Genomic DNA, 20,109 nt, shown 5'->3' with positions numbered 1-20,109 from the left:
CTTGTTGAGGCTTCATCTCCTGTTGTGTGTGTTTTTGTTACAGTGCTATTAATGTTACATTAAAAACTGATTCTAGTTAGTCGTGTGGGCAATAAGTTTTATGAGATGATGGGCAATAAAACAAGGGATGTGTGTGTGCAGTGAATATTTCTTATCTGCTAGGATAAGGATTTATGTCCCATTAACTGGCAAATTGCCCCGTGTCCTCGGCCGGAGGGTTCCCCGGTTTTGCTCTCTGCTGAATATACTGCCTTGAGTTGCCCTACAGGCCTGTGAGGGGTTTTTGACTCCTAAGCAAGCTCCCTTCTCCACTTGGGAAGCAGCTTTTGAGGCCTCATCTCTGACTGCATGGCATGGAGGGCAGGATTCCAGAGCGCCTGTTTCTGGCTAGAGGTGTTAACGGTGCTGCTCTGATTCCAAGGCTCCTCATGTCTGTCTCATCCCTAGGCAGAGGAGTTCAAGTGGGGTTGGTTGTGTTGGCGGAAGGGACGCTCCAGGCTTCTGTGAGCAGCAGCATGTTGCTGGTACAGGGAAACCCGAACCCCGTGCAGAGCTGGGCTTGGAGGGAGCTCTGTGTCTGCCCCGCTCTCCTTTTCCTTGTTTCCTGGAGAGGAGGCTCCATCTCCCGAGAAGGGAGACCCCCAGTGCCAACGCTCTGTCCTGGGGATGGCAGGACATGGCTTTACATTCTGTGGTATGCCAGCACCAGGAGCAAAATGCCACGGTGCCCTCACACTTTCTGAGGCGCGCAAGGCTGGGTTCTACCAGCAGCCCCAGTGACTTAACCGTAAGACCTGCTGCTTTTCTCCCTGAACCTTCCCTCCCTGGCTCTCTTGGGCTAGCAGAGTCTGTCTCAGAGAAGCCTCATCCATAGCCAAGCACAAGGCCCAGCTTGTGTCTGGGTTGGCACTGGGGGCTCCACTGTCCTTGTTCCCTAGGGTACGGAGCAGTCCTGTATTGATCACTCACCCAGGAGCTGACTCCTGCCCGGCAGCTGCAGGAGGCGCCCCTTGGCTCAGGAGAGCAGTGCAAATAGATTTTGGTGCCCTCTCGTCGCTGGGTAGCAGGACACCAGTGGCCCTCGTGTTTGAAAATAGCCCTTGCCCTGTGGTGCCTTTCAAGGTCTGCTTGAAACTGAAATGTGATCTTTCCCAGCCTGCAACGCCTGGCTGGGTGTGAGCGCTGGGACTGCGTGTGGCATGTGACTGTGAGCTGCCCAGTAGCATTCAGGGCCCAAGTTACCTTCCTTGAGCTTGCAATAAGGAGCACTTCCAGGGGCATGGCTTCCGCTTGGGGCACAGTGGGACCACGCTTCTTGCCTGCTGCGACTGAGCCTGGGTTTGCTCAAGCAGCATCAGAGCCCCCTCTCCTCGGTGGCAGCTTCTGAGACAGCAGAGCCCAAGCTGGCATGCCTCGCCCAGGGAAAACTCCCCTTGGAGCTGGCTGAGATTCTGTACGGGGCCATGGTGACTGTGAAATCCCACCATGCTGGAGGCATGTGGGGCGTCGTGAGGAGCTGGTGCCCCGGTAGGGGCAGGCAGCCCACAGAGTGGCTGTTGCTGTGCTTTTTGGGAAGCCGGGACCCCCTTTCAGCAGTGTGGTGCTCGATATCTGTGTATAGGTCGAACAGGCGGCTGAGTTACGGGGCTGTCGCAGACATGGCATCTGCCACGGGAGAGCGTGAGCCTGGGGGTCATGGAACCAGTGCAGGCTATTTGTTTTGGTTGGTTGGCGTGTGGCTGTCACTAATCTAAACTGCATTTTCCTTGTAAGGGAAAGGCATACGGGTGTTCTGTAGCTTCGGTGAGACGCTGCTACTCTGTGACCTCCAGTCTTGTCCCCTGCACAGCATCGGCTAGATAACCAGATGGCTGCCATCTGATAGCGCTGTGTTCCCACTTTATATTGCTGATCGATGGCAATTGATTTTCCTCCTGTGTAAACTTGAAGTGGTCAGGACTGCTGAGGGTTTTTTCTGTGCTCAGAGAGAGCTCGAGCTCTTCTCCTTTCGTTTTTCTTCTGAGGCCTGGTTTCTGGGTCCTCAGGCCCCCATGCTGCTGCCTCTGCTTAGACTCTGCCCCCAAACGCAGGCTCCACGCGCCGCGGTTGGGACTGTCCTAAAAACTGGGGCTTTCACAGATTACCCACAATACAAACTGCCTAGTAAAACCTCGGTGCTAAAAGCTTGGGTTTGGGTTAATTCATCTGTGCTTTAAATAACCGACACCACTCCACGGGCCGGTGATGGGACAGTAGATGGGCAGGGCTCTGAGTTACTCCAGAGAATTCTTGCCCAGGTGGCTGGTGGGTCTTGCCCACATGTGCAGGGTCTAACTGATCACCACATGTGGGTCTGGAAGAAATTTTCCCCTGTCTCCAATTGGCAGAGACCCTGGGGAGGGAGAGGGAAGGGGGTCACCTTCCTCTGCAGCATGGGGCACGGGTCGATTGTGGGATTGAACTAGTGTAAATGGTGGAGTCTCTGGAACTTCAAGTCTTTAAACCATGATTTGAGGACATCAGTAACTCAGCTGGAGGTCCGGACTCTGTTACAGGAGTTGGAGGGTGAGGTTCAACGGGCTGTGATGTGTCGGAGCTCAGACCAGATGATCACGATGGTCCCTTCTGGCCTTACAATCTGAGCCTGTGTTCATATGGCGTATTTTCTTGCTGCTTTTCACTCCTTGCTTAACAAAATCGGTGGGGCCTGTCTGGCTGTCTTCCCGCAGTGTATCAGCAGGTTTGTGCGGGTTTCCAGCTCAGCGCAGAGAGAGGGCTAAATCCACACAGGCCCTGCTCCCCTTGAAACCCAGAGTGGCCCGTTTCTATTCCTGTCAGGCCGGGCCCAGTTGGGACCAGTGTTGGGCTTCTGGGCCCTTGAAAGGGACTCGGAAATGCAGCTCCAGGAGTGACCAGGAACGGGTTGGACTGGATTAGAGACGCTGAGAGCCCTGAAGCTGGTGTTAAAGTGAAGGGGGCCTGATCCCTTGCATTGTTCCTGTGCGTCCATTACAGGAGAAACTAGCTGTTCACCCCCTAGCCCCAGACAGTTGTCACTAATTGTCACCCTGTTGGCAGAGGAGGCGCTGAGTGGCTGTTTCCCCTGTCCCTGCACCCCCAGGGCTGAGCGCGGTGGCAGGGCTGCTACTGCTATAGAGAGGAATGGGGGACAGTGGAGGCCAGTGTAGTCGGTTGCCCTCAGCCAGTGCAGAGTGGCTTCGCTGCGTTCTTCACCCCTCGCCATGGTGCTCGAGGGAGAAGGAAGCTGCTGAGCCAATTGCCAGCCGTTTGCTTTCATGCATGCAGTGCCAGTAGCTGTGTGAGCGATGCGGTACCCAAACGCAGCACCCCTCATGCACGCCTTGCTGCCCAGGCAAGCGGGAACCCCGCCCCCATGGCTCTGAACCCACCCGAGCAGAGTTCACTTGTTCATTGGGGTCTGTAGCTTAGGGGGGAGGAGGGGGAAGAGCCATCTGCGGGAATGGGAGTGACCACCTTGCTCCCGCATCTCTCTCATCCAGCGGGGTCTGGCCAATGGCACACCGTCCTAGAGCAGCTCTCCTGGGGGCCAAGCCCGCTCCCGGCCCGGAGAGCTCTGTGAGGGCTCCGTAGCAAACACTGCTGAGCTGTTGTACGGAGGAGCATGTGCACCAGAGGGTGTTCTAAAATATGGCATCTTGGCAAAAATCTTCCACGAGTGTTGCTACCCGGCGGGGGCGCTAGTGTAGATCAAATGCTGTCGTGCCAATCACTGCGCCCAAAGCACTGTGATGTGGTGGCTGAAATGCCAGCGCCGGGCTCCACGTAGAGCCCCTGCTGGAGCTGCCAGCAATGGGTAACCCTTTGGCAGGAAAACACCGTCGGGGAGGAGGAGCAGGCCGCTGAGCCACGTTGCCTCACTCCCCACCCTCCCTGTCTAGGTCTTATGCTGTGCCCATCTCCATGGTGTCTGGGTTGATGCTAAGCTTGCCTGTTGGCTCATGCAGAGTCCGCCAGGGAAGCCCTCAAGCTCTCTTCCTGCCTATCCTGAGCATGGTGGCCAAGGGATTCAGGATGGAATATGCACCCTCAGCTTCAGCTCTCGTGTGGCCAAGGGCTCCAGTCACAGAGGGGCAGGCGGTGGGGGGGGGGGAGCACCTGTTCTTGAACCCAGAGTTGCTGGCCTGAATCACCTCCTTTCCTTCCCTTCCCTTCTCTGCACCTCCATCACTGCAGGAAGCAAAACTCCCATGTCCCCTCCCAGCTGCAAATGGGGGAACCCTCTGCAGGTTTCAGCCAGATCATCCTGCAGAACCCTGTCTCCATCTTTGGAGCTCTGCCTGCTGGGTCACAAGGGGCTGCTCAGCCAGAAAGGAGACCGTTGGGTGGAGCTGAGTCCGGAGCAAAGGAAGAAGGCAGCACAGCCGTGCTATTAACGCACCACAATGATCATCAGCTCGCATTGTAATCATTAAGACTATTAGAAGAAAACGTTCGCTTGAAGCTAATGTCAGACTTTGTGTTCTGCTTTGCAAACGCTCACAATTAATGCCAATCAGATTCAGGAATAAGCCAACTTGAAATCATGTCTGTTTCATCTCATTTGTCAGCTGTTGCCATTCTGTGTTGTACATTTTCATACAATTGCTATAAACATAAAAGGGAAACTCCACATTCTTCAGAGGGCTCTTGTATTGTTCTGTGTTCGTTTTAATTACTTTGCATTCAGAGGCTCATCTGGCCTCACCAAACAGCAAGAGAAAGTAGGTCTTTGTAAAACAAATATAGAAATCTTGATAGATCCCTTATTTTCCCGTTCAGCCCTTATGTTGGATTATCTACAGCTGAATAAGAAAAGCCTGTTAATTTCCCTTTTGTAGGGAGCTTTTTGTCTCTGCTCCGAACTTGGGCTGTTTTGTGCGTGTGTTTCCTCTTGAAGGAAATCTCAGAGGAGAGAGCGCAGGGTGGAGAAAGCTGGAATTTGACCGGATGGTGGTATAATCCCTGGTACAAAAGTCCACATCAATTATAAGAATTCCTACTGTAATCTTAGAAATCTATCTTTTCTGCGGAAGGAGCTCATTAAAGAATACCATTCATTTCCGGCTCCCTGGGTGAGAAGGGTTTAAATCTCCTCAGCTCTGTGCTACAAAATAGACTTAGGGTGATGGACTTTTTTAAATATTAAAAGAGAGAGTTGATTTTTATTTTTTTTGCAGACTTGCAGCACAGACGAAGCGTAACCTAATTAGGTGAGGATGGTGGGGACAGGAGCCGCTGCAGCTTTAGGAGATCACCGCCCTGAATAGCTTCCCCATCTGTCGACTGGTAAATGTATCGCTTTCCTCAATGCACGTCTTTGATTACATGCCGGGGCCCTGCCGCCTCCCCTCATGCTGTGAAAAGAGCCGTCTCCCAGAGAGAATGAGGTTTCCTCAGGCCATCCTGGCAAGCCCAGGAGGAGTGAGCCAACGTGAGATAGGCCTTTTGTGTGTGTTCATTGCTCCCAGGGCAAAGGGGGAGTGGGGGAATTGTGCTGCCCCTAAACATACAGAGCGGGCTGAAAAATGGGCTTTCCATTTGCTGAGATGCTAGTGTATCCAGCAGCATAGTAAGAGGGCAAAGGGTGGGTGCCAACCCAGGGCTGTGGCGAACTCTCCTGTGGAACCGTAAAGACTAGAGAGTCTAGAGCAAAGTGGCGACGTGGAGGCAAGGGTCTGATGTCCACCGCGGGGTCTGTGTAGGCTGGAGCAGGGCGCTCCCCAGCACAGGCTAGTTCTGATGAAGACGGTGCCAGCCACTTACAGACGGAAGCACGTAGGGCAAGAGACGAGCAGCAAGTGCTACCCCGGAAAGAGTAACCTAAGCGTGCCGTCTGTGTTGCCGCCGCTGTGTCGTGGTTCTGGGCAGGGGTGCTGGCCGGCTGGGACACTTGCCTTTCTGACGGTGCAGGCTGGAGCACAGGGTGAATTTGTGGTCTGCATTAACAGGGTCAGACGTGTGTAGGTTGTGCAGTGTGTGTGTTGCTGCAAAGGCTCTATGCAAACATGTTAATTTGTTTTCTTTCTTCCCTTGCCTTTCAGGATAATTGGTTGCATTTGAAGTCTTTGTGAAAGCCTTTGATTATAGTAATTTCAGCAGTGTGATCTACCCTGGATTCCTTCCTTAGATTCTTTCACCATTCAGGCACTTGGGGCCTGTAATTACATGAGCCAGTGCAGCTCTACTTTGGTTTGCAGCGGAGCTGGGAAAGAGTTGGGCTAGTTGCCCTCTGGCAGCTGCTGCCCGTGATCTGGGCAGGTGAGCAGCGTGTCCCTGGTGTGATGCTTCAGGAGCGCACGAGATGTGCGGAGTGAGCAGCTCTTGGACACACAGTGGTCCAAGTGCAGGGAGTGTAGGCGTAGCAGAGCCAGGCCATTCTAGGCCTCTCTGTAGAGAGCCGGTGGCTTGGCTTAGAGCCCTGCTCAAACGGCAGTCCAGGAGCCTGCCGAGCTCTGCTGAGCCCCTGTCGCTCTTTGAGCCATGTTTGATGGGGGGAGATGGGAGCAGAGGGGCTAAGGGGGTTTGTGCTACTGAAATGAAACTCAGCACTAAGTCCTGCCAGTCCCATGCAGAAAAGCCATGCAGTGCAGGCTGAAATGCGTGCAGCACAGTTGGGAATGGGGATTACTGCACACAGCACGGAAAGGGATGTAGCGGTGTGTGTGAGAGTAACTGGGTTAGCGTCTCATTCAGAACTGGAAGCCTGACTGGAGCAGTTAGCGCTTTCCTATGGCTGTCTGAACAGACGTGGTTTGTGTCTCCTGTTGGCTGCAGCCTGAACCTGAGCGGCCAGTGCAGGGTTGCAGTTGGGATCCCCAGTGCTCTGATCCTTCCCCGCTGCTTGGCAAAATGCCTCTGTGTTTGCAGGCTCCCTGTCCTGAGCCTCTTCATTCCTGTGTGGCAGTGTCAGGGTCCCAATGCAGTGGGAAAACCCACCTCCCCAGGGGAGAGGAGGAGGAGGCGGAGCAGTGCAGGCGCAGGCAGGAAGCGGTTGAGATTTCACACTGCCTGACTGGCCCTTGAGAAGCGAAGCCCCCAAGAGCGCGGTGCCACCTTGAAAACTCTTCCCATTGATCTCCTATAAACGTGCGGCCGCTGGAGCCAGAGCTGCGCATGGGATTGAAGTGCAGTGTAATTGTGTCCGACAAGCGTGATTTCTTTTCAAAGTGATGGCAATGCGGCTTTTTGAAAGGCCGCCCCAGAGGCAGCATTCCTCTTGCGCACCCTGATCCCACGTGACTTAGCAAGTGTAAAAATTAGGGGAAGTCTGTATATTTTAAACACCGCCCGCTCTTCTGGGACCCTCAGTTAGCAACGTGCGCGCCCTGGCCCTGTGACTCCGTTGGCTCCTTCCTGTTCCTGCCCCAAAATGAAACCACCCAAGTTGGCGCTTGACCTTTTGCTAGTGTGTCTGCTGCCTGGCTGGGGTCTGACATTTTGTTCCTGGTCCCACCTACTGACCTTCTCCTCAGAGATGTGGGCACATGCCACTTCTAATTACTGACACCTCGGTCAGCCTCTTTCAGCTGCTTTTCACCTCGCTCCGTCTCGTGGCGAGCTGCGCCTGGCCCCTCCCCATCCAGCATGACTTTGTAAATGGAAGCAGACAGCATGCCAGCAGTGTCTGTGTCTCTTTATGAGCCGGCAGGAGATAAGCCCTCCTTCTAATCTAGCCCCCAGCAGCACGTGGCTGCTCTCCATGTCACCTTGGGCCTCGTGTTTATCCCCTTCACGTGCCAATTTAAGTGGAGAGCCACTAACGAACTGCCCCCAGACCTCTCCACGCCAGGCAGCAGCTTCCGAATCCAGCACAGAAGAGGCAGCGAGGCTGGCCAGGAGTTGGTGCTGCAAGAAGTCATCCTGCCAGGGGAAGGTTACATGGCAGCTCTGCTGCATACTAGCTCTTCCCTCCTGGTAATCACTGGCCAAGGAGAGCTGCGTCTAAGCACCGCTGGCTGTGGTGCCACGGGCTGATTGAAGCAGGGGCCAGTGTGCTGCCAAGTTGCAGTTCTGTCCCAGCCGAGGTGCTCTGGGCTCGGCCTGTCTCTGCGATTCGTTCTGTTTGGCGAGCTAACGTGGCACCCGACTCCCAAGGCCTCCTGTTCACATTGGAAATGGAAATCACACAATCAGGATTTATGTCAAGATCGTTGGGGGAGCAAACCCCCTAAGTGTAGGGGCCTGCATGAAGTCGTTCCCTCACGGTTTTATACCGTGCCCATCCCTGTGGTGTCTGAGCCCTGATATCCATTCCAAGGTAGGCGTGGCTATACCGGATCAGACCAGGACCCCCCTCCTCCAGTATCTGGTCTCTGACAGTGGCCAGTGCCAGCTAATAGTGTCATGGGCCGAGTTCCCCCATTTAAAATATCAAGATTCCCTGGAGCCACCAGTTCCAATAAAGGCAGGTGTGACTTGTCCCTTCCTGCTTCCTACTGCTCTGTCTTTGGGCTCACATTAAACACAATTTGCTGACTCAGCTTTGCTCCAGCTCCACCCCAACAACGGCAGAAAGTCCAATCTATACCGCATGCCCTTTAAAAAGCCCTTATCCCTGTTTGAGGGAAGGTTGGCCCCAGTGTCTTTTCTCCTCTGTCTCCTGAGCACCGATTGGCTGTTGCTTTTCTCCCCAGAGGTGGCTGCATTTCACTGGTGCTGTTTGTGATGCACTTTGTGGATCCTTCAGGCTGGGTTAGGGTGACCAGACAGCAAGTGTGAAAAATTGGGACTGGGGGTGGGGGGTGGGGGTAACAGGAACCTATATAAGAAAGACCCAAAAAATTGGGACGGTCTCTCTAAAATCAGGACATCTGGTCACCCTAGGCTGGATTGTCCTATATAAATGCAAGATGGTGATTTAGATGCATTCAGCTCGTGTTAAACAAGTCTCCTCTCTCATCAGACGTCTCAATAGGCTGCAGAGGGGCTTCATTTATAATTCTAATTTTAATTTTTCCATCAGATGTCTGTGTCTCTCTCTTGTGAGAAGTCAGTGTGTCATTGCACAGTTATACCAACTGAATGGCAGCACGTTTCTCTCTGGTATTTATAGAGGGCCACTCAACAGAGCGTCTAGGGTGTGGGCCCCTTACCCAGTTGTTTTGATTGTTTTCCCAGTGATCTTCCTTTATGTCAGTTTAGGCTTTTGAGGCTGGGGGATGGGAGTGACATTCCAGGAATCTAAGGTTACTCAAGGAGCAAAAATCTTCTACCTGCCTACCTGAAATCAACACCTGGTATTCAGAATGTCTCCTCGGTGTAATTTCCAGGCTGCGGGGAGGAAGCAGGGGGCTGCCATGTGAGTAGAGTTGTGCCCTTCCCCCATGAGTGATGTGGGACTAAAGAAATCTGGGCATGCTATTTCCACCCATTCTACTGGACATCGGTGGTGCATTTGCCTGTAATGAAGTAATAATCGTAGCTCATCAGTATGGTGAGGCCTGGAGGCAGTGTTATTGGACTCAGCGCAGTGCGCTGATTTCTCAAAAGTAATATCGCCTCTATTTGTCATGTTGCACTTTTCTCTGATAAATTCTTGGCTGTTCCACCTGGGATTGCATCTGCACACCCTGCTCCGGCTGCCAAAGCGAAGGCTGTGAACCCATTACATGAGCTTACAGCAAATCCTCCAAAGGAAGCGAAATGGCCCTGTAAAGTGGCATAAAGGACAACATATAGTCACTTTTTAAAAGAGGTTTTATCAACTCCAGGAATTGCTAGATTTGTGTTCTTGCAGTGGTTTTAAAACAAAAAAAGAAGCTTTTTTTGTTTGTTTTTTAAGTATCTTCCTCGAGCATTTTGCAATAAAAAGAAACCAAAATGAGACCTCTTGGATTTAAAGATTCCACAACAGTGTTGTGAATGCAAACGCAGCATACATGAGTGCATGGCTTTTTTGTTTAGCTAAAATCCCTTTCCAAAGCAACATAAGTTAAACCCAAAAGCCACTCTTATTCCAGGAGAAAAGTCAACCCAGGGAGTTGTATACCAGTCTAACAATAGCCATAAAATTCACACCTCCACTCACACCAATATACCTTGCCCGTGTGACAAGCCCCGAGGGAAGTACAAAAATCAAAGTGCTTCAGTGTTGAAAAGTTTGGCTCCATACCCCAGTGCCTAGTGTGGGCCTGTAGTAACTCGAATGTGACTCAACGGTCAGTCTTCTGTGGTGCTCCGAGTACACTGCCCTCCTGTGCCTCCTCGTACGTTGCAGAACTGGGGCCTTCGATGGCCAAGATCCTCCTTGTAGCCAAAGGTGTTGCTAGTAACCAAGCTAAAGAATTTTCTTCCAAATTTTCTTGTAGTCTCTCTCTCGGTCCACCCAAGTCAGCAGCCATTATGAAGTCATCTGAGACATGTTGGTTTCAAGGCTCATTATTAACCTGTTAAAGAGCTCTTCCTGCTCACAGCTAAAATAGATCTTTAATCTCTGCCCAAAATAGCTCATTTGAAGGGAGGTCTCTTTAAAGCTGACACACAAATTTCACCAGGCTGCCCCAGCCCCCACCTTGGTGTCTGCAAATGCTCAGTAGCACTTGGATTGTATTTTTTTAATTCTGTTATGTACCCATCGGATACCTTATTTCTTCCATCGGATCATTTGTAACAGTCGCTAGGCAATTTACTCACATTCGCTGATTCAATTTACTCTTTGTGCTGTCACAGCCATTTTTCTGTGCAGGGCTGAATTTTTAAAGGCCTCATCCCATCTTTTGGGGCCTCATTGAGAAGCAAAAGAGTTTTTGGGTTTGTTTTTAAAACCGGCACTTTTCGAAGCAGGGTTGGAAGGGAAAGCATTTTGCCGGAAGCCGGGGAGCAGGACAGAATCAGTGGCTTGGTGATTCTGTGGAAATTCCCACGGGTGTCAGTTTGTATTAGTAAAGTCCTTATCGTCTGAGGGTGAGTGGGAAACCAGAGCCTGGTACTAACAGCCAGGTAGCTTTCTTGGAATTGAAAAAATAGCGAATGTTGAATCCATCCATTTTTTGTTGCTGATGCTGCTTGTTTTACTTCCTTTGTCCCTCTCCAGTTGGACAGTGAAATTAGACTGGTGAGTTTCACTTCCGAGACCTCGCCCCCGCCTTGATCCTCTGGCCTTTATTTGTAGCTGCTGCGTGGGGAATGGTGAAGAAATAGCAAACCTGGGCTTTGATGGCTTCCCTGCCAGGTGGTTTGGTTCTGCTGGGGATGTGCAAAGTTCAGCAGCCATAATCCTCTGCTGACAGTTGTGAGAAAAACTTCAAAGCCTGGCCCCCAAACGAGGCGAGCAGAATCTATGGAACCAGAACAGCTAGGCAGTGGCTCAGCACTTCAACTTTTGCTGTAAACTGTGGCTTGTTTGTGTCTGGTGTTTGCCCGAGCCGGGGGTGCCCTGTGGCAGGCTGTGTTTCAGAACAAGGTTCTTTTAAATGGCTTTTGAGTGTAAGACACGCCCCCCACCCCAGTGCAGGAAATAGGTAATAACCAGGCTTTGAAGATCACGCAGACTGAAGCTGTCGCACTGGCCAATTCAGCTGGTGTATTGTGGTGCTAAAGCTAGTTTGGCTTTTCTCTAGCGGGGCTCTGTTTAGGGAGGCTGTGGTGTTTTTAGCTCTCCCCAGCACTCTCCCCCTAACAAGCTGGAGGCTGACTGATACAGGGCCTGTATTCCCACCTCTCCTCTGCTCTCCCCAGCTGTTGAGCTCCATGCACTGCAGGTTGCCAAGTCTTGCAGGGCACAAAGACCTTTCTGTGGGCTGAGCACAGGCAATAGGCATTCCTTGGGCTTAGGTCCCTTGAGGTCTTGTTCTGGGAATCCCTATCGGACTCTATATTCTCCGGTGCAGACATTGAGTGCTTGCAGCTCCGACGCCACCCGACATGGCACTGTGCAGCGTAGCGGGCTCTCTTCTGGAGCGGGCCTGGGCCAAAATTGCAGGTTGGGTGTGAGGTGCTTTGAGAGGGGCGTGGGGAGCTCGTGGGGTATGACAAGCCCAGGTTGGGGTCCATTGGCAGAAGCATGGGCCAAGCCTGAGGTGCCTCGACAGGTGTGTGGGGAGCCAACGTCAGGACAACTGGCCCAGGGTAGGGGGAAAGTAGAGATTGGCAAGGTGTAGAGGGGGGGCATGAGCGTCCACCTTAATCACTAGTGTTTCTCTTTGTGCCCCTATCTGCGAGCTGTTCCCCTAGTCTGCCCTTCTTCAAGGGCCCGGACCGTCCTCCTAGAAGGCCGTATGCATGGGACACGGCTGCACTGTCCCAGGCGAGGTACCAGCCCAGAGTGATGTCTCCTTGGGTACTGCTCCTCTTCCACGCACAGGGCAGGCGACCTGGAGGTGCCTGTATCCTGGGTGGTATCCCGTCTGCCTGGGCACAGGTCTGGGGAACGAGGCTGTGCTGAGAAACTTGCAAGGCCCAGCACTGGGGGAGGCGGGCGGAAGAGTGTGGCTTTTGCAGTTACTCTGGATTCTTCTGCCTTTTAAGTCGAGTTGACATATGAATAGTTTTCAAAGTCAGCCCAAGGCCGTGTTAAAGAGGTCATGGCAGAGCCTAACTTCCACTTTATTGCTATCTTAATTAAAAGAACCATTCCAGGAGGACAAAGGATAAGCCACCAAGCCGTGCTGGTTGCTTTGCTGCTCTTTTAATTGAAGAATCGTTCCAGCAGGGACCTGCTTTGGGGTTTTGCCAGGTTTTTTTTGATGGGTGTTTTGCATAAAATAACCTTCCCCAACTCCCCAGGTTTTTGAGCTGTGAAGGTCCTGGTCTGTGCGGCCACCTTGGGCAGTTGCTTTTTATTGCCATGGTGTTAAAAGGCAATGGAATGAGGAGTGGGGAGATGGCAGACAAACGTTACCTCACTGTATAAAGGCCCGGTGGGAAAGCTGTACAAAGGAATGGGTTTGATGCCCGCTGGGGGCCTGCTTTGCAGGATGTGACGTTCCCCCAGCCAGAGGGAGAGGCACCCAGCGCTTAATAGCGCGCTAATACGTGACCTTCTCCCTGAGCCCCAAGGAGGGGCTTGGTGGCTCCTTCTGCTGCAGCCAAACCTGGGTGCTGCAGTGTTAGCTCCCTGACTCCACTGGCAGCAGGGAGGAGGGAAGAGACACAGTCTGGCTCTCCCCAGAGGTGATGTGAGCGCTGACCCATGGGAGAACTAGTGATGGAAGCATCAGGCTAGGCTGGGATACGGTGAGGCTTGACTCGTGCGGCTGGGCACTGCCCGGCACTGCTGTACTCGGTGTAACTGTCCCTTGCCTCGTGCTCTTCACCAGCTGCCCAGCTGGGCATGGAACCCGGGTCTCCTGAGTCCCAGTCCAGGACTCCAGAGGTCACGTCGCCACCTCTGCTTTCTAATGACTCCTGGCCTCTGACTCTGGCTCTGGGGGCATCCGGGCCAGCTTCCCGGACGCTCCTGTGAGAGGCAGTGGGAAGCCCATTGCTTGTGTCTAATCATGACCGAGCTCACTGTGCTCGGGAGCTTATCACTGAGTGTTTTTCTCAGAGCCTCGGCTCTTGGAGGCATGAGAGTCCAGGGAAATTTTGGCTTTTGTTTAATTTTTTTTTTAAATTGCAAGTTTCTTGCCTTCAGTGTTGTGATGAGAAGCTTGATTGAAAATGTGGCCCCGAGAAGCTTAAAAGGCAGAAGCCAAATAACCAGATCCAAAATTCATTCATTTCTTATAAATGTTCTGGTTTGGGGGGACACTGGCTCATGAGTGGGGCCCTAGCCATGCTGCCGACCACTGAGGCTTTCTCCGTTTCTGCACTCTGAGGCCGTCCCCACGCTCCCCAAAGGATGCCTGCTAAAAGGTGGGGGAGCACGGCCAGCATTAACAACTCGCATTGAGAGGTGCATTTCGCTTTGTGTCCTTCAAGTACTGTGGGCCCAGCTCCCTGCCCTTGGGAGCAGCCCAGCCCCTGGGGCGACACCAGCCGCATGGGCCACTGGTTTCAAGGGTTCTTGATCCTGAGCCAGGTGGTCTTTGCTGTACGAGGGACAGATCTCAGAGGCAGGGCAGCGGAGGGCTGTCATTCTTTCAAGAAGAATAGTGGGGCCAGGCACTGTGTCACAAAGTGAAACTCACTGGAGGATGTGGCCATGTCCTTGGTCAGTGTGTCTCGCTCTGTGCTCCAAAGAGACTTGCCAAGGAGAGGAGGAGGGACAGCCATTCTTCCTCTGCCTAGTCCATTCTGGGACCCATAGCTCTGCAGCTGGTGCAAGGAAATGGTCCATGTCACAAGGCCAACATGGACATTTTCTGTTTTGAGAGGCTACCCCTCTCTTCAGGCCACCATGTGCTCAGCAGAGATGCTTGAGCTGGCCCCCCTTGATTTACGAGCTGGGGGTCTGGTGACCAAGTACCTCCCTGAGACAGGCCCATGGCTGTAGAACAAGCTCCCCACATGCTGCAAGGGGTCTCTGTTTGCATGGCTCTGTGGAGGGTAGACATGGGCTTCAGTTCATGGGGGAGGGGTTGTGGTGACTGGCCTGGGGGTTGGCACTCTCAGGGTGGGGGCACAAGCTCAGCTGAATTTTAACTTTGTAAGGGGTGCTGGGGTGTCAGGTGCTCAGGACAGGCCAGAGTACCAGCAAATGGGTTAAAATTGTAGTAAACAATTATCAGATGCATTGGGGAAGAGTCGTCACAGCTTTTCTAAAAGGAAATCATGCCTCACCAATCTATTAGAATTCTTTGAGGGAGTCAACAAGCATGTGTACAAAGGTGATCCCGTGGATAGAGTGTACTTGGATTTTCAGAAAGCCTTCGACAAGGTCACACACGTATTCCTGCTGGGATTCTGCACCACTATACAAGGCAGAATTTGCGCAGAATTAATATTCCCTGCAAAAATTTATTTTTGCTGCACAGTTTTGATTATGATTACCAGCACTATAAATGCACACGGTGCTTTGCTGGCATGCATGAGACCTGTCCTCAGTCTGAACAAAGGCATACTAGACCAAAACTGCAGTGCAGGCTGGGAAGAGAGGGAGGGTATTACCGGCCGGGGGGTGGGAGTGGGGAGAGGTTGATTGGTGGGGAGTGTCTCAGCAGTGGGGGTGCTAGATGAAGCCTGGGTCATGGCTGTTCAGACCTTTGATTAGTCCCTTGTGTCCAAATGCCATCCAGATAGTGCGTCCAACGTGGCAGACACGGGTGCAGTACAAGAACCGTAGGGGAGAGAAGAGCGCACAGTTGTTTTTCCCCCTGGTGACTTTCATGCCAAGCATTGCTTTGGATTCAGTCTCTGCTAGGAAACGGGCCCGTCGCACTGCCCAAGTGGTAGCAACAGAGACTATTGCAGAGGGGCCCTTGCGTATTGCTATCTGTGCTACAGCTCCCCATGCTGCTCTCACTGGCTTCTCCGTTCCTGGGGTCGCCTCGCCAAGGCCTTCCAGCCGGAACAGGGACTGCGCCCCCCAGAACGGAGGTGCCATTGCGGCCCGGGGGGAGAGTGGGATTAGGCAGCACCGGCTCACTGCAATGGTTGCGCCCTGCTGGCATTGCCTTGGCAGAGCTGCGTATGCATTCTTGCCTGGGCACAGATGGTGGGACCAGGGCCTTAGGTACAGACAGGTGTGCATTAAAGGGCTGTCCTGTGTTAGCTTCTCCCCAAGGAGTCACCGGTGTCTCAGCAGACTAGTTTCCAGTTGGCTGGGGGCAGGGCTGTTGGCTCCCCCATCTACCACGGGGTATTTGGGATTGAACAATCTGTCTGTGAGCTTGTCTGCCTGCTGAGCCGCTCCCTCTCCGAATTGGCAGCATGCGGGGCAAGTCAGTCACTTGCTCTGTGGAGCGGATGTTTGCTCTCTCTGGGCAGTGGGTCTGCAGGTTGTGGTGGGTGGGACAGTCAGTGGGCAGGATCAGCTAGCTCCCTGCACAAAGATCGTCCTTTAAGGAGCTGGGGCAGAATCTGGCAATATGCAAATCCATCTAGCTATTACCAGGTGCTTTCATTTCTTCTTCCTTTCTCTGTCACGGTGCAGGGGACGGGGAGGGTGAGCTGGGTGAAGGGCAGGAGAACACCTCACCAGCTGGCCCAAAAACATAAAGAAACCAGCTAAATAATAAGCAGGAAAATAATCACTTTTAGCATCATTCTCCATTACGACCCCCAGCCTCCAGTTTTAATCAGAGGTGCCGATGTTGCTTTAAGAGCTATGGGTTTTAAAGATCACAAGAGGGGTTAGAGAAAATTACCCTTGACTCTTACATGCTAATGTAATCTCTAACCAGATCTTCAGTACTGCAGCTAAAATTGCTTTTTAGATTAACATTTAATTATTAACAGGGCTCTCTGGAAGGCCTGGGGCTTGTGTGTGCGAGAGGGGGGGAGGGCAGGGAGCTGGCAGCTCTGAATGTATTAGACAGGCCTGATGGAGACATTTGCAAGCCAAGAGGGGAAGGTCGCTGCGCGGCCGATGGTAACGCACTGTGCTTTATTGCAGCCCTCGGCAAGGTGTCGTCAAACTTTCTTTTTGATTTTATCTTCTATTTCCCATAATTTACCGAGGGGTGACCTTTCCCATGTTAACTCATTCCGGGACCAAACTGTCAGTGTTGCTAATTGACTGGCCTGCCCTTCTTTCGCCCGCCTCCCTCCCCTTCCCTGCCATGGGTGAGCATAAATTACCTGGGAACTTTCAACCCAGAATATCTGGGAGAGAGGCTGTTCAGGAAGCCAGGCTTCCTCCACTGCCATCCCCAGCGCTGCCGGCATGTCTGTCCTTAGAGTGGGACTGCTCTGAGCAGAGACAAGGGAGGGGTCTGAGTGCAGGCCTGGGAGCCTGGGCTCGCAGTGACTCTTGATGGGGGCTTTCAGGCAGGCACTCAACTGCTCTGACACAGTTTTCCCTTCTGTACAATGGCGATAAGGTGTGACTTCGTATTGCAGTAAAGACCAGAGACCTCATTGCGCTAGGTGCGGCACAAACGCAACTCGCCCGTGCTGTCTAGGGGAGGGGATTTGGAGCCAGTTAGAAGGAGCTCTGTTCTGCCATGGTGAAACTGGGGAAGTGCCACCTTTCAGTTCCTCTCAAAGTGGTTATTCTGCCTGATAGATCTCAGCTCTCTGGGCCCTAACCCCTGGCCTCCCCTCCTCTGACCCGCTGTCTGGAGCGTGGCTATCTCGGTAATATCCTTGCCTTTCAGCAGCACCTTTCATTGCACCAGGGCTGCTTGGGGCAAGGTGGAGTGTCGTTCTGGAGCCTGTTGTCCCCGGCTGCAGTCTGACCTGTGTGTACGCAGAGCAGATGCAGACTGCAGGGTTTGGGGCTCAGGTGTTGTGCGCCCTGGTCCCCTGCTGGCTTTTGAGCCACTGGGATGAGATCCGGCCACCGGACGCTGCTGCTGCTTTGGTACAGAGGCAGGCGCTATAAAGCCCGCGGGGCACAGCTTGGGGAGCGGGTGGTGAGCAGGAAGTGCTGGTGTGGCGATGGAGATGGCTCTGTGGCTGTACGTGCTAGAACGTTGGTTTTCCCCGCTGGGCTCATTACAGGGAAGACAAACGGAGTTTGGCCGGCTCAGCCTGCGCTAGGGGAGCGCGTCACTGCAGTCACTGCCCTGACACTGGCTGCAGGAGGAGCCTCTGCGAGCCAAAAGCGCTTTCTGTGCGCCAAGAGGAGACAGCTCTGGCCTCCCCTCGCGGCCTCTCCCCTGCTGGGGGCGCTCTAGCCACCGGCTGGCAGAGGTGGCTGGAGACAAGCTGTGGGTCTCTCCCACCTTCCTCCTTCTTGGACCATTGCAACTGTGCTGGTCCCACTCGGTGGGACTGGGCGAGGCAGCCTCCTCCCGCTAAGCACAGACCTGGCCTCATTGAGTGTCTGAGCCTGCTGCTGGGCCTGGTGGGAGCATGGATCCTCTTGGGGCCGAGCTTTGGTGCCAGGCAGGCTCCCTGCCGTCAGCCGGGCAGGGCAGGGGAGGGATGGCTGGGAGGAAGGCCAGTGTAAGCGACGGCTGGCTGGGTGGAACGTCCCCGCTCTCTGTGGCTGCAACAGCTGGTTTCTGCAACCGTGTCTTCAGCTACCAGCCTGATTAAAGTGCTTGAAGATGTACATTGATTATGGAAAACAATTAAAATAACGAAGGCAGCTTTGAAGAGGTGGCTTGGGCGTGGCACCTTTCCTAATGCTGTCCTGCGTGTTAAGGGGGCGGCACCAAACGGGACGAGGCCATCAGGCAATGCCACTTGAGTCTCTCCGTGCTCACCCAGTGCTGCTGGGCCGCTTTGGCACCATTGCCATGGTAGGGTGTGCTGGACTGTTCCCACGCTGCTGTGGGCACTGTCCAGCGGAAACCGAGCGACCAGTGGGACTTGGCAAACTGACTGACTGCAGGAGAGGGGCAGGTGTCCAAAGGCCGGGGGAAATGGCTTCTTTAGGTCCCATCCAAACAGCTGTTTTCAAACACACGCATTCCCCACCCGTTTGAAACCCAGACCTTGGAACTCTGGTTATTACCTGTATTACCATCACCCTGAAAAGTCCCAATTGAGAGCCAGGCCCCATTGTGCCAGGCACTGCACCCTGAAGAACCCACAGTCTAACGGGCCGAGTGGAGATTGGCAAGGGAAACTGAGTCACAGAGTGATGCCTCTGAGCCACCCGTCGAGCGTGCAGGCGAACCTGACAGTAAGTAGAAGTGAATTGGAGGGCTCAGATTTCATTATCCAAGCTGGGAGGAACACAGGAAAGAAACCACTAAAACTCTCCTCGTAGGGAAAAGTAACCTGTGGTGCAGCCATTCTTGCTGCTCTCCCAACAGCAGTGCTGGGCTGTTGCTACTCTAGGGAAGGAACTGTGCTGCTTTAAAACAGTCTCTGAATTGAACAGGTCTCAAGCCAGGCCCAGAACGTTCAAATCAGCCGGAGCTGGCCTGACGATGGGGGATACTTTGGTGCAGCGCCTTGGACGTACTGACCCACCTCGCTCTGTGTCTTTACTAGCACCCTCCTGCAGCTTCACAGGATGCTGTCAAGAGCTCTTGGGTTTCATTTCCTCACCTTTGCTACGACTCGGTTTCACTTTCACATTCTTGCAGGTGAGCCTGATGCTGTTGTATTTGCGGGTTCCTAATAATGCAGGGCCAGGCTTGGGAGTTATTTAAAATAGATATTTTTTGGTCAGTTCCTGAAAATATTTCTCTTCCTCTTGACTTTGTAATGGCTCCTTTTCTCTTTCCCAGTTCCCAGAATTCCCTTCTTTTCTGGTTCTTATCCCACCCCATCCCTGTGTTACTGGAGCCCCTTCGCCGGTCAGACACCGGACTGCCAGCCCCATGTTCTGTTAGACGTTGCTGCTCAGTTCTGCCCCTGCTGTGCTGGTGATGGTGCGTGCCAGGCGAACTCCCGCTGGGGCTGCTCATGTGGCTGATGCTCAGTCGGCCCTGTTGTAGGAGGGGGCAGTGCCATCGCTAGGTCCTTTCTGCACTGCAGAGCTGAGTCACGCAAGTGCTGGTCCACTCCTGTCACTGTACTGGGCCGCAGCTGGAGTCTTAGCTGAAATCGGAGAGGGGGGAGCAGTTGGGGGAACATGTCTGGGCCACCTTGGAACGATCCATGCTCCCCCCTTCTCTCCCCACCAGCTTTATTAGCATCTCAGCAAGGATGGCACAAATGACAAACTGGAGCCAGCCTTGCTGCAAAGATCCCCCATTCTCTTCGGAACAAGAGGCCTGCTTCTAAAATCCCTTTTAGTCATTGTTCTCTCCAGGCGAGAGGCACAAACTCAATTCAGCCTTAGACTTTGAAAGTTCCTATTTCTCCCCCTCGTCGCATTTTCTTTTATCTAAATCCTTGCCTATGAAAGCCTCTATCGACAGCTGCGCTGGCCTTATCTCGCAGAAGGGACCTTCGCTGAGGCTCTTGGGGGAGATAAGAAGGTCTTATCAGCCTCTGATGTCAGAGAAGGTGCCAAAGCGTTCTGTCATTGGAGCTTTAGACATACGGTATTTTTTTATTAAAGTCACAAAGACCTTGGGCTTATAAATAGTCTGATTTAGAGATAGGGCTTCAAAATTAGCAGACCCTAGAAAAAGACCATGAAATGGAGTTAATAAAGGAGGGGAGCGCCCCAGCCAAACATCCAGGGCCACTTTCCAGAGC

At 53.1% G+C, this 20,109-nt stretch overlaps 1 protein-coding gene across 4 annotated transcripts in view; it reads left to right on the top strand.

The window, feature by feature from the left end:
• FAM222A (family with sequence similarity 222 member A) overlaps window positions 1-20,109 on the top strand; it is a 116,888-nt gene that overhangs the window by 16,295 nt on the left and 80,484 nt on the right. The window contains exons 2-3 of one of the 4 annotated variants that reach the window (XM_030583216.1): window positions 5,199-5,307; window positions 6,063-6,279. The exons of 2 other annotated variants lie outside the window; for them this stretch is intronic. The gene's annotated coding sequence lies outside the window, so the exon portion shown is untranslated. The remainder of the gene's footprint in view (window positions 1-5,198; window positions 5,308-6,062; window positions 6,280-20,109) is intronic. One more of the 4 variants, XM_030583217.1, reaches the window with a different exon arrangement.

This window comes from Gopherus evgoodei, chromosome 13 (assembly GCF_007399415.2).
Source record: "Gopherus evgoodei ecotype Sinaloan lineage chromosome 13, rGopEvg1_v1.p, whole genome shotgun sequence".
Taxonomy (NCBI): Eukaryota; Metazoa; Chordata; order Testudines; family Testudinidae; genus Gopherus; species Gopherus evgoodei.
Note: the sequence above shows the minus strand (reverse complement) of the source record. Positions and strands in the feature narration are given on the sequence as shown.